The sequence below is a fragment of the Aedes aegypti genome, unplaced genomic scaffold, assembly GCF_002204515.2.
Source record: "Aedes aegypti strain LVP_AGWG unplaced genomic scaffold, AaegL5.0 Primary Assembly AGWG_AaegL5_hic_scaff_432_PBJ_arrow, whole genome shotgun sequence".
Classification (NCBI taxonomy): Eukaryota; Metazoa; Arthropoda; class Insecta; order Diptera; family Culicidae; genus Aedes; species Aedes aegypti.
The window spans coordinates 18,425-32,210 of record NW_018736102.1 but is presented as its reverse complement, the minus strand read 5'-3'; the positions used below and the strand labels follow the sequence as shown (position 1 = coordinate 32,210).

The 13,786-nt window shown below is 37.5% G+C and overlaps 1 long non-coding RNA gene across 1 annotated transcript; it reads right to left on the bottom strand.

The window, feature by feature from the left end:
- Positions 1–9,641: 9,641 nt before the first annotated feature.
- On the bottom strand, positions 9,642–10,387 carry LOC110681109. The gene is made up of 2 exons (XR_002503097.1): positions 10,155–10,387; positions 9,642–10,098 (listed from the first exon to the last, which is right to left on the bottom strand). It is a non-coding gene; the product is annotated as an uncharacterized LOC110681109 (long non-coding RNA).
- Positions 10,388–13,786: the final 3,399 nt, after the last annotated feature.

Sequence of the window (13,786 nt, the reverse complement as noted above, 5' to 3'; positions counted from 1 at the left end):
ATAGAAACCCCAAAAAATAGTATTTTTTACCACAAAGCTTGTTTCAGTGTATTACGCAGCACTGCCAATGGGCCGTATGAATAAAATGTAGTAAAGTTGAGTTTACTACATTCTCGGTAGTAAATGCTACATGTGGAACTCGAGTGGAACATGTTTATGTCATTTTCCTTTCTACACCTTTGGAACATACTACAAACAACGCGTTGCTATGAATAAAGGTAGCATTTACCTAGGACAGGACGTGACAGCTCAACTAAGACTGCCCTGTTGTTTTTCAGTCGATGACCTTGACGATACAAAAGCCAGTGTTACCAGTATCCTTTTTAAGCTAATCTTGTGAACAAATTTAAACATCAAGGCTCATAATTTGGCTGTTTCTTGCACGCTTCATTCAATTAAGTGCAATAGAAGATGCTATCTATTTTGATACTCATGTATATATTCATCACCAATTATATATTCAGAGAAAAATGACCCAATTTCTAACATTTGGATCTCAATTGAGTATTTTTATGTGTTTTAGCATTGTAAGAGCACATGTGGTAAATTTAATATCGAATATAAATAAATTTAAAACAAAAAAATGATTTCATGAAAATTTTCCAAACTTTTTGTAAAAACTTTAATTTATGAACTAGCAACACGGACGGGCTAGCAACAAAGTGCCCTGTTGCAATCTAACTCAACGATGTGAAAGTAGGCCTTTGCCAAAACGACCAATCAGAAGTGGTCTTTTTTGACAGGCAATTGGTTTCATTTTTGTACTTTGACCTGACACGTCTTGTCTTAGGCATTTACTACAAAGCTACTGGTAGTTAGCTTCACAGGTTGCTACCTGGGAGGGAGAAACCAATACAAAACTTATGTACGTCATAGTGAGCCGGAATTCCGCTGTCACGAACTGTCACTGTGAGCCCAGATCTCAAACATTGGACTAACATGGAAAAAGCGCGTAACTGATTAAAACACATTTTCGCATTTCATCAAAAGTGATACAAATCGAATGAAAATCAATTCATGCACACAATGCAAGTAATGCCACGTGATCACTTTTCAATCTGATTGAATATAAAGCATTGAAAAACGCATCGTTTTACTTGTTCCAATGAAATGAATATTTAGTGCATAGAAAACTGTGGCCCTTTTTTCATGTTTGTCAGGAAAGATCGAAAGTACACAACAAAAGAAAACTAGCGATTTTCCCCAAGCCTGCCTTGATTGTTGTTGGCAAGCTGGAGTTATCTTGCAGTTCAAACAAACGTTGTTCTATATTTCGTGTGTAGTATCTGTGCCTCCCTCCCAAATGAAAAATACAATACAGCGTATTGTAATTGAATGTCGAAGCAATATTATTCTTGTTTGGATATACAATTCAAAAACAATACAATATATTGTAACAGAACATTGTATTTTTTTAAATAGGGTCCTAAAATGTTTAATGAAATCTTGTTTTCATTTAATAACACGAAAGAGCATGTTACTGCGACTACTTTAGCAATTTTTCCCGCTCAAATAACGGATATATCATATTAAAACTTTAATTTAAGAATTGGATCCATAAATGAACCTTGACACTTGAGATCATGTTTGACGTTCGCTTAGTCGACAAAAATACCACAAGGGTTCAACTTTTTAACACCGGGGTTGTTCCTTTCTGACATTTCGGAAGGAACACGGAAAACAAAATACACCCAAAATTTGAGTTTAAACCAAGGGGTGTGACAAAATTTAAAAAAAAACTTAAAACAATGTTTTTTGGACTTCAACTATCGGAAAACATTAGAAAATTGAGTAAACAAATGTTTTTGACCTAAACTTAAGCGTTTGGCACTAAAATTGGGACAGGGCTTTAGGACCCTATTGGTTTTATACCTTACAATTTTGGTCAAATTCCTATTTTCGCGTAAAACAACTGTTGCTTTTTTCTATGTAGCTTTGCTGAAAGAAATAAACAAAACAAGTTCAGAAAGAAAGAAATGTTGGGTGAAAAATATTCAAAAAGTAAAATTAAGTAGTTTTTTAGAAGTCACTTGACATTAGCTGTAACGACGAATGCAACCATGATACAGTTCGTTGAATTGTTTTTGTATTGTACAACAATACACGAATTGCTAATCAAGACAATACATGAACAATATATCGTATTGTATTTTCAAAATGTTTGTATGAGAAAATATCTATATTTGTATTGTTACGATACTTAACCACCCATACATTATATTGCAAAAATCTCATATACCATACAGTGAACTGTTCATATACTGTATTGTATTTCCAATATATTGAATGGTACTGTTACAAGACGTTATATTGTTTTGTATTGTATTTTTTATCCGGGTTGCCTGACAGCTCTTGAAATGTGTCGCAAAGTCGCATCAGTATCGTTGAAATGCAGTAGAATACGTGCAATGTTATAATGCTTGCTTGTGGTTACTTGGGTACTCAATCAGCTTCAAACTTAATTATTGCAAAGAATCTTATTTTGCTGTAGTCAAATAAGAAGGAATAAAATTACAGTGTACTACAGCATTTCAAGGATTAATTTTAAAGGAATGTTACTTACTTTATAAATATATTTAATGCTTTCAGTAAAATATAGTACAGTAGAAATCATACAAACATTTATTTTCCACTTTTCTTGTTCAAATGTATAACATAACTGGTTCCTTGACATGATTTAAAGTTGTAAATACTAGTGATTACAAGTAAATACTAACATGTTATCGTTTTGCCAATAAATTACAATTACAATTACTTACCTTTTTGGAGATGCGTATGGAGAACCCATTTTGCGATTTGATTGTTAAATATCCTACTAAAATCGGTTTCTCCTCATCGTCCATAGTTCAACCAATGCAATTAACAACACGTTTTAATAGAAATTGCAAGTAGTTTTACATTTTAAGACACTTTTTCATAAAATAAATAGATGTCAGATCTTTTTTCTACTGCTTTGTCTCAAAAATATGTGTCATTTTACTTTCACTTTATTGTCGTTTTCGTTTTTAGGAACTGGGTCGGTGATCAACACATAAACAAACCAATGTCAAATAAATTGTAGTTCCGTCGAACCTGAATCGGGTTGGGGTGGAAACTGTGATTCAGAACGGGTTGCGTCAGTTCCAACCTAGGTTCAAAAACGAATTCGACATATTATGTGATTGGTACACGCTCGTTCAAATCTACTCAAAAGAGAGTAACTTTGACTCACTTTTGAACTTTCATAAATAGCTGTCAAAAGTGAGTAGCTTTATTTTATCAAAGTGAGTAACTTGTTACTCACTCATGAAAGAAAACGACCTTACTCACTTTTGAGTAAACAAAACATATTTCGACTCACTTTGGAACTGTCAAATACTTTGTGAAATTTCGGCTTCCAAGTTTAGGAGTAAAATATCGTTGTAAGAATATGTATTATACTAGTAAAACAGTGCTTAAAATCTGTAGAATTAACCTATAACGAATCATGCAAGTTGTGCAATAGATGATTTTATTGTTACTGTTATTATTAATCCGATATCAAGTGAAGCGAGATCGGAGTTTTTGAAGGTAACCAAGTCCTGGTTTGATCGAAACAACCGCAAGAAAAAAGTTTATATAGAGTAAGTTTTACCCGTCATACTTTTTTTTATTGAACTAATCCCTCAGTTCTTTTCAGTCTTTCCCGGAAAAGCTACTGGCTCGGCAAACATCCGATCAACATCCAGCGAATGAATATTCACCGGAAGAACATTGAGTGGTAAAATGCGCAGCAAAATCGTTTAATTTTTGGTAAACACGGTCCGCAGTTTACTACGAAACTTCAGGTTTCTTCCTGCTGGAAGTTGCCGTGTGACGTCATCGTAAATTGATCCCCCTCCGGGGATCCACTTCCAGAGAGCGAGAAAAAAATGGACCAAACATCACAATTGTATTACTTGTAATATAATGTACTATTCATATATTTATGTATGAGATAATAAAATACATGTTATGTCTTTTCGAATTTATTTTTCTGATTCTATTTATAAATAAAATAACAAATTTATTTCCAAAACATTATTTCTAGAGTGAGTGACACTACTCACTTTCGCAAATTGTAGATTAAATGAAGTGAGTAAGTGTTACTCCAATTTTTGACATTTGACAGTGTTTACTCTAAGTGAGTAACCCATGGCTTTACTCACTTTTGAGCAGTTCCACTTTGTTCCGAGTGAGTCGAAATCTCTCACTTTTGAGTAGATCTGAACGAGCGTGTATGAAGCTTAGTGACAGTTGAACACACGAACACTTGCATACGCTCATCATACACTGTTTGTTTTGGTTTTCCTCAGAGTCTATGAAGTCCATTCATAGACTCTGGTTTTCCTCAGCGAAACTTGCACACACTTTCCAGACGCATCAAAATGCATATGGAAATATTACCCAATTTTAAATATTTACACCCAAGTTCTGGGTGTTTTCCGAGACAGAGTGCATATTGTTTTCCTACACGCTAACTTTGAAGTACCCATTAATGGGTACTTTCGTACCCATTTCAATGAAAAGTGGTTTAACTCATTTAATGGGTATTGGCCACTTACTCATTAAAGGGTATCTGCCTCGAACTTCATAAAATGGGTATTATTTACCCCTCATTGATTTTACAAAAATGGGTAAAAAATACCCCCCTCTAGCCGGCACATACGGAAAACAAGGATTCTAAAGAAATTTTTTAAACATATCCGACGACACAAGAGTCTAATGAAAATAATTTTATTAGATTATTACTTTTAAATAAAGTGCTAATTGGAGTATTAATAACATTGGTCCATCTGAATCCGTGGCGCTTGCTCCGTATCTTCCTGTTCCAGATCCCGGATGAAAAATCGCTCCTAAATTGCCGCTTTTTGTGCTTCTTCGAGGGTCCTGTTATGAGGAATAGTCAATATAGTCTTCGATGTAAATAGTTACTTCAAGAAATAGCTACTTACCATGATGCTTTCAGTTAATTAATGAAATATAATTCGTGGTAATAATTTCATGATTAAATTGCTTTTATCATTTCCAAAATTAAAAGCTTCAAAAATAGCTCATAATGTGGGTAAACGCCCATTCAACATCATAAACATTATCTAAAAGCAAAAAATGATAAGAAAAGCAATTTAATCAACCATTTTGCAGAATTAGTGATCGCTTTTTTCGCTTGAATCGCTTAGATTACATAGTTTTCATATTACATCGCTTCGATTACATCGTATTGTGTGTGTTGAATCTGTTACATCGGAACAATTACATCGCACAGTGGCGCATGGCAGGACAAAACCTTAAAAATTCATGTTTTCAAAATCACTTGTAAATATTTTTTATAGACTTCTATATCATTCATTGATGGTTGCTCAAAATTTGGGAGTGATCTGTTTTTTTTCGATTTTTGGCAGCATCGTAAGTGCGGGAAAGTCAGCAATATTTGACTGCTTAAAGTTCATCAACTATGGTTAACCTATCAACTTCAAACAGCTGTATCTCAACGAAATCAATAACCGATTTAAGCTCAAATAGGTTGAATCATTTGAAAGCGTAAGGCTTAAGCTTGATTTAACAGTAATTTATAATTTTTAACACATTGAGTTGTTAAGTTGTAGCAAAAAATGTTCATCGCAAATTTTCTCCAAAATTTGTATAAGTTTTAAAGCTTCGTCCGTTTTTAGGGCTTGTTCACCAAATTTCATAAACGCTGAAGGAGTGGGTGGGTGTTCCGAAATTGTTACAGCACCTACAAATTTATAGAATATCAATGCAAAAAGCGTTACCAGGGGGTGGGTGGTGTCGAAAATGTCATTTTCAGCGTTATGAAATTTGTGAATGAACCCTTATGTGAAGTGTTTCGGTAAAATGATCACTCACTATGAAGCAGCAATCATCCATACTTCCTGAGGTGCAACAGTTTTTCTTGCCCCTTTTTGCCCCTAGAGGTGAAATTCCGTTTTCATTTTTCAATTATGATTTATTATTTCATCATTCAAATCAGTATAATGTGCCATAACCCGTTTTAAACTTTACTGAATTTACTAAAAGGAACTTTATATGTATCTCTAGTTCAAGTTTATAAACAAATTTCTGTATTACAACCCATTTTTTATAATAATAGGTTTTTTTTTCGATTGGACGACAAAATAATGTGGACAAATTTCCTGGAAAATCGACAATTATTTTCAACGGATGATATCAGGTATCCAGATAGTTTAATAAATTACCATTATTAAGCGCCCGCATAATGAAACCATATTTGTAACTGTATCCGAAACTCTCCCCCAATCATTTATAACAATATCCTAAATAATTTCATATAACGCTAAAATAACAATAAGCCTACCGTATCAATGAATAGTTTTAACAGTTTTTGTGAATGGTTATTGGACAAAGTACAGTATGGGGAATAGGCGGTTAAGTTATGTAAACCATTCAAAACACCGATTTTCTCGAACAATTTTTTCCGTCACATTTGCCCAAATTGTCCATATCCATCCATTTTTTGATCAATTACTGTAAAGGAAACCGTTTCAGAATAGTGGCAACTATAAGTTTGAATGAAACAAAATAATGTATATGTAATAGTAGTTACAGTGTAATGGGTATTTTTACCACAAATGATACTGTTTCTTTATGTTTAAATTATAAGCAATGAATCGAAAAGAATAGTACTGCAAAATTTCGTTTTATTTTTTAATTATTTTCCTTTGGCATACACATTTATTCGTCCATGACTTGAATAACTGAGGAAGTTACATAATTTGGATGTTCACAAATTTCATAATGGGAAGGAGGTGGGTGGATATCCTCCAAATGTTACAGGCCATACAAAATTCGTAGAATATTCATACAAAAGCGTTACGAGGGGTGGGTAGATGTCTAAAATGGCCATTTTTCGATGTTATGAAAATTTGTGAATGAACCCTTACTAGATTTTCATGCGCTACCTCTAAAATTTTTCCACTAATTGTCACTATTATAAATACTTATAACCGCTAACATGCTACTGGAATCACCATCCCTCATGGATATGGGCATTCGTAAACGCCGATGAAAACATCGGATTCATCTGATTCAGCTCCTTTCCCCTGGTTCTGCGCCGGGTCTGGGGCTGTTGAATGTTACTTTCCGTGTATGTTCAATCGACACCTCTCGCACTCGAAGACAACTTGTATGATTATACTCATGTTTATGTTGTGTTGTCGAATCGAATTGTTATTGTTTTTTATATTGTGAATAAATAGTATTCGTTCGAGTGTCGTCAACAAGAACACAAGTATTTGCTTTTACTCGGTCCGTAAATCCTTTCTCGTCCCGCTGTTGTGTGTTGGTTTCCCACTGTGGGTGAGTTTTCAACAGGTTATCGCCCCAGGGATGGACGAGAAAGTGAAAGTTGCGGCGTTCGCGGTGCCGGCTTTCCCACAACTGGAAGTTCGGATGGAGACCGTCCTCGACACGTACGATTTGCTCGATTGTGTCCACCGGGAGATCGCCGAGATCGACGAGTTGCGTGAGATGGCCACCGATTCCGCGGAAGTGAAGATCGAGAAGAAAAGGCAAATGGTGGAACGAAGTGCCGTTGATAAAAAGTGTAAGGCGATGATTATTTCGGCCATCGCGGATAGCCAGCTGGAGCTAGTGAAAGACTGCGCGAATCCGAAGCAAATATGGGACACGCTGAAGGCAGTGTTTGAGCGTTGCGGTGTTGCCGGGCAATTGTTTATTCGGAAGCAGCTTCCTACGGTTAAAGTATGAAAGAGGGGGCTGCTGGTGGTTTGCCGGAACATTTGCTTAAAATTTGATCGTTTGATTCGCGAGTTGAAGGAGAGTGGTGCGGCAGTGGAAGAATCCGACGCGATATGTCATTTGCTGTTTGACGATGCCGTCCGTCGTTTGATTCGGTAGTTACCGCCATAGAAACGCTTCAAGGTGGTGTGACACTGGCGTTTGTGAAGAAGCGGTTGCTTGATGTGGACATGAAGAAGAAGAACTTTTTGACCCCCGACGCCGAAAGTGAAGATGTCGCCATGACTAGTTGGCATGTGCGGCGAAAGTTGCGGTGTTTTCGGTGCGGAAAAATTGGGGCACAAGCAAGCCGATTGCCGTGTGCGTTTGCCCGTGAGTCCGAGTGAGAGCGAATTTGTGAAACGCCGAAACAATAGAACAGACGTAGTAGTTGAAGAAGATCGTTCCTCGGATCGTGCCGGCGTTTGCTTCATTGCATCGAAAGAAGAAGAAGAAGAGCTGGAGAAAATGCAGTGGTTCCTAGACTCTGGTGCGACGGACCCACATGGTGAAGGATCCCAGTGTCTTCAGGGAAATGCGACGATTGGAGCAACCGGTGCAAGTGAGTGTGGCGAAACGGTGAGAAGATGTTGGCGGAATTCTGTGGCGATGTGGTGGTGCACGCTGTCGTCGGCAAGAAGATGAAGAAGTGCGAAGTGAGAAATGCCCTGTATCTCCCCGGTTTGAGCCACAATTTGTTTTCGGTGAACCGTGTGGCGAGATCAGGAATGGAAGTGAACTTTGTTGGTGATAAAGCGGAAATCGTGAAGCAAGGGACAGTGATGGCTGTCGGGCACTACACAGGAAGACTGTACGAGTTGGAGGTTTGGTGTGAGTGCAACCGACGAAAAGTGGTAGCGACCATGCCGGCCGGAAGAAATGCAGTAGTGGCGAAGTGCAACATGGCGGCGAGGAGTCCGGAGCTACCATTGAACGGAAAAGAAAATGATAAAAAGAATGTGATGAATTTAGGAGAATTTGAAGAACCGATAGTGCAGAGAAGAGCTAATACGAAGACTGGAGTGAAAAGAAGGCGAAGGAGGAGTCGCCGTGGGAAGGAGCATTTTTAGACAATGTAGTTGACGATTTGTTGAAAGATGTGTTAGTCAGACAAGAATTGTTTTGTTAAAAATTACTGTTATTGACGTTTGTGAGCGTGTACGAGATTTTGTAATGTGCCAAGATTTGGCGATCTGACGAAGAGTGTAGTTTTGTTTTTTTGGTGTTTGAGAATGAGACGATAACAATTACGCTTTGGACTATTGATGATAGGATCTGTGATAAGTTTTACTGTGATACTCGAGTTGTCGACTTGAGAGGGGGTGTTGAATGTTACTTTCCGTGTATGTTCAATCGACACCTCTCGCACTCGAGACAACTTGTATGTTTTACACGGTCGTTTGAGAATACCCTTTAATGGGTGAAAATTTACCCATTTCCGCTAGAAGTGCCTCTCCACATTTAATGAGTAAACACGGTTTACTCTTTAACGGGGTAAAAGCGGTTTCTGTCACATGATGGGTAAATTTTTACCCTTTTTGTAAATCTCGCTTGCGGCATAAAAAGGGGTAAAAATTTACCCATTTTTGGAAGGGGAAAGCAAATTATCATAACTTCAACTTTAATAATGTGTTTTGAAATAAAATTGCAATACAAATACATTTTTATTACAAACAATAAGCATTATTTTACAAATATAATATATTAAAACATACATTTATTTTGTTAATAGGCAAATATTTTCAAAGCTAAACGATCACTCCGACATCTGGTGGCTAGTAGAAGAACCGGCAAAAAAGAGGTTGGATTGAGAACTTACCGTGTGCAGCATAGGAAGGACCACACAATTTAAACTTTTTCTCGGAATAGTTATTTTGTAGACGATCAAAGATCATTGAGAAACAGAATAAACTTTTTTTCCTTTGAAAATGTACAGATCCGGTCAGTGCTCATGTACAATTAGTGGGATAAACTTGGAAAATTGATGTTTGGCAACATAGGTTATAAACTTCCGGATTCTTTGTTAGTGGTTAAATTTGTTGTGAAATCACACGTGTGGCAAGAATAATGGTACAAAATGAGTGTGCCAATGGAAAATATTTCAATAATCGATTAATTATGAACAAATTTTTGGGTTGAAGAATTGAATTTTGGACGTAAACAAACATTTTCAGTGACATTTCACTCGTTCGTCTCCAGCGACCTCTATGACGGTGGCGCATTATATTTGCCTATATATAAGCTCCTCCATTCTGTCAATGGTTGGAATTTTGCTGCAGCCGGCTGGAACCGAGGCAGGAATAACAGGAAAATCTGAAATGTCTGTGTAGTTTGAGATCAATATAAATTTAACATTACTATATAAGTCAAAAACTTACCTCTTTTTTGGTCGCTGTATTTACAAAAAAAAGGGAAGTTGAATTTAAAGATTTATAATTATGTTCAATCTTCGGAACTGCAGCTGTGTTATCTATGGAATATTGCAACGTTTGCTTTAACTATTTTTTCACCCATAAATGAGTTTTCAAATACCCATTTTTAATCTGCAATGGCCAAAACATAATGGGTGTTTATCTGAGACGAGACTCGCGAAGAGAAAAAAAGCAACGTCAAATGCAGCCCAGATTTTGCTGTCAGATGCAGCCAGTTGATTTTGTGGGCGAATATGTGGAGAGTATTGGAATTATTCATAAAAAAAATTGATTCAGCGAAATATTCTATTTGATTTGCGCTGACGAAACTAAATCGAAACAAGCAAAACATTTGTTATTGGCAATGTTTACTGCGTTTGCGGATATGAAATTTAACTTGAAAAGGTTTTCTGAACTTGGAACGATGCAATCGGCAATTCATCTTTGCCATTGAGTTCATGTAAAAGCTTGAACATCTTGCTCACAAATTTGTGTAAACACAGAATCGAAGAAGAAAATCTTAGCAACCGTAGAAAAAGAAGACCGACTTCGCGAGTCTCGTCTCAGGTGTTATTTACCCGTTTTCATTTCTGAATTCACCCACTTTTTGACAGAAATGTGTGCTATTTGAAATGGGTAAATTTTTACCCATTAAAGGGGTATTCGCAAACCACCGTATATGGACACACCATACTCATGTTATGTTGTGTTGTCGAATCGAATTGTTATTGTTTTTATATTGTGAATAAATAGTATTCGTTCGAGTGTCGTCAACAAGAACACAAGTATTTGCTTTTACACCGGTCCGTAAATCCTTTCTCGTCCCGCTGTTGTGTAGTGTTTCCACTGTGGTGAAGTTTTCAACATGGGCCTTGCAAACATTTGAGCATAAATGTTCGTCTTCAGCTGCCCGGGAACTTGTCGGAACTTCCATTCCGGCGCTTCGTCTAAGAAAATGACTGCTGTTGGGGAGAATTAAAACAGAAATTCTTAGAAGATAGAGGAAATATTAATGCATGAGATACTCACCAATGGATTGCAATCAATCCCAGATTGTGAAAATTCGTGCAGATCGCTGGATTGACGACGATTTGTCTTTCACTTCAGTATCTGTTTAGCAAAACAAAAACAGAAATGCACGCTTAAAACAATTTTCACAGTAGCTTAGTAAATTTGACTCGGCTCTCGAAAAATATATAGTATTTTACTCATCTGATTTAAAACATACGAACAAGCATACGAACATCATAAAAATCGCGTTGTTCCACATTTTTTTGTTGAAATGTGTGAAATCTCGCGTAACTTTTCAAAACGTCCTAAGTAACAAATGTAAACAAATCGAGATTATCATTGCAAATCATTTGCGTTTGCACCACTTAGCAGCACACTAGAACACTCGTTCTGATATATTAACAATAAATTAATCTATTAAAAGCTTAACAAAATGACCAATGTTCAAAAACTGCATCGCTTTTAATCAATTGTTACATTGGACCTTTGATCAGAAACCAACCACATGTCCTATGTAACATTTATAAATAAACACGATTCTAATGTTACATTGGACATTTCTGAATAAAGCTTTGAAATGGAGTTTAAAAGGTAGAATGATTTGTAGAAGCGTGTCTGAGACACTACTTAAATGTATAGAATGCCATAATAACTGGTTCTCAGTCATTTCAGTCGATATTTTCAGAGTCGCACTGTCTCGCAAAATTGAAAACGCTCAAGTGACAAAAAGAGAATGAGTTACACAAAACTGTATTTTGGTCTTTTTTGCCATACCATGTTTTACCGTTTCGCTGGATTGGATTAGCTGCAACTTCTCTTTTCATATCATTAGCGCATTGCGTGCATATAGGGGAATGATATTGAGCACAAGATCGAGCATCATGATGTCATTGTATCAATCTGATTCAGATGCATGATCGATCAAGCATATAAATATGCTTCCCGGCAGCAACACGAGCAACGTACATGCGCGACTTGTTCACACATATTTTCAGAGCGATCAATCACCGAAGAGATGAAGAAGCTGTATGCATTTGTTAGGCGTGGGCCGAGGGCATAGTTACGCCGCGCGTCAAGCGATGCGCAACGCGACGCGTTTGCGTCTGAACAGTTCTGGCAGGCGTCAATGCAAAACGCATGGTGCAGCGCGTATACATGACAAAGTGAACGCGATGCGATGCGCGTGCAGTCGCCGTCGAACCATTCCGTGAAGTGGTTTCACGCGCGTCCGATGCTGTTTCATTTTGTTTATGATGGTGTTCGTTGCAAAAACTTTAAGTTTTTTGTTAGCTAAAAAGCTTATCGTGAAGTATGTGTATAGAAGCAGGACCATCGTGTACAATTTCTGGGACAGGTTTCAGTGGAATTTGGTACTACTGCAGGTCGCATGATGTAAGAATAAGAATCATGGGACACCAAGTGGCGCATCAGCTACAAGTGACTGAAACTTTGATAAAGTTTTATGGGACAGACCCCCATGTTTGTTGATAGGTCATACTCGGCATTATTTTTTTTATTTCCGTACAAAAATCTTACCATGGGAGAATAGTCAAAATAGTCGTAGGTACGTGATTAATGACCAGCCTGAATTCTATTTTTATTTAGTTAAAATGTTGTTAATGATAAAAAATGTTAAGCTGGCTTGCTAAAACATCTATTTCTTTGATTTTTCTGGCGAATATTCGATTATGTAGCTGTGCCCCAAGCGATTCAAAACGCGTCACTATGTCATATATTGCGTAACACAACGCCTATCTGAAAATCTTACAAAACGCGTCACGCGCTGCTTGACGCATCGCGTTACTATGCCCTCGGCCGTGGGCTCCTTTCTCAAGTTCCTACAACAAGATGGACGGCGTTGTCATCGTCATCATTCCCCACCGCAATTTCTTGTTTCAACCGACGGCTGGTGCTGATTGCAACACAGCTGTCACCACCACCACGTCATGCAGTGGGAAACTCACACATGATCATGTGAGCGAAACCGTCATAAAAACGGGGGGAAAATTGAGGGAGAATCAGTGAGAGAGCAAAATGTCCTACATACCGCTCAACGTTTCCCCTCCTTGTGTTGTTACATAGGACACATAGACAGAGCGGAAGAAGTGACGTCGTGGGATTGAATGAATCAAAACAAAACACAGCTGGTGTCTCCGATTAGCACACCGCAACAAAATGTCGATATTTTCAGAGTCGCTCTGCCTCGCAATATTGAATAACGCTCAAATATTAATATTAATATTAATATTAATAACAAAAAGAGAACGAGGTACACAAAACTGTATTTTGGCACGGCAGCAACACGAGCAACGTGCATGCGCGACTTGCGCACATATATTTGCAGAGCAATCATTCACCGAAGAGCGGAGAAGCTGTATGTATTTGTTTGGCATTGGTTTCCTACAACACAATCGACGGCGCCGTCATCGTCATCATTTCCCACCGCTATTTCTTGTTTGCGCCGACGGCTGGTGCCGAATGAACACAGTCGTCACCACCCGTCGTGCATTGGGTAACTCACACACGAACAAGTGTGGGCGAAACCAGCATTGAAACGGGGGGAAGATTGAAAGAGAAACAGCGAGAAA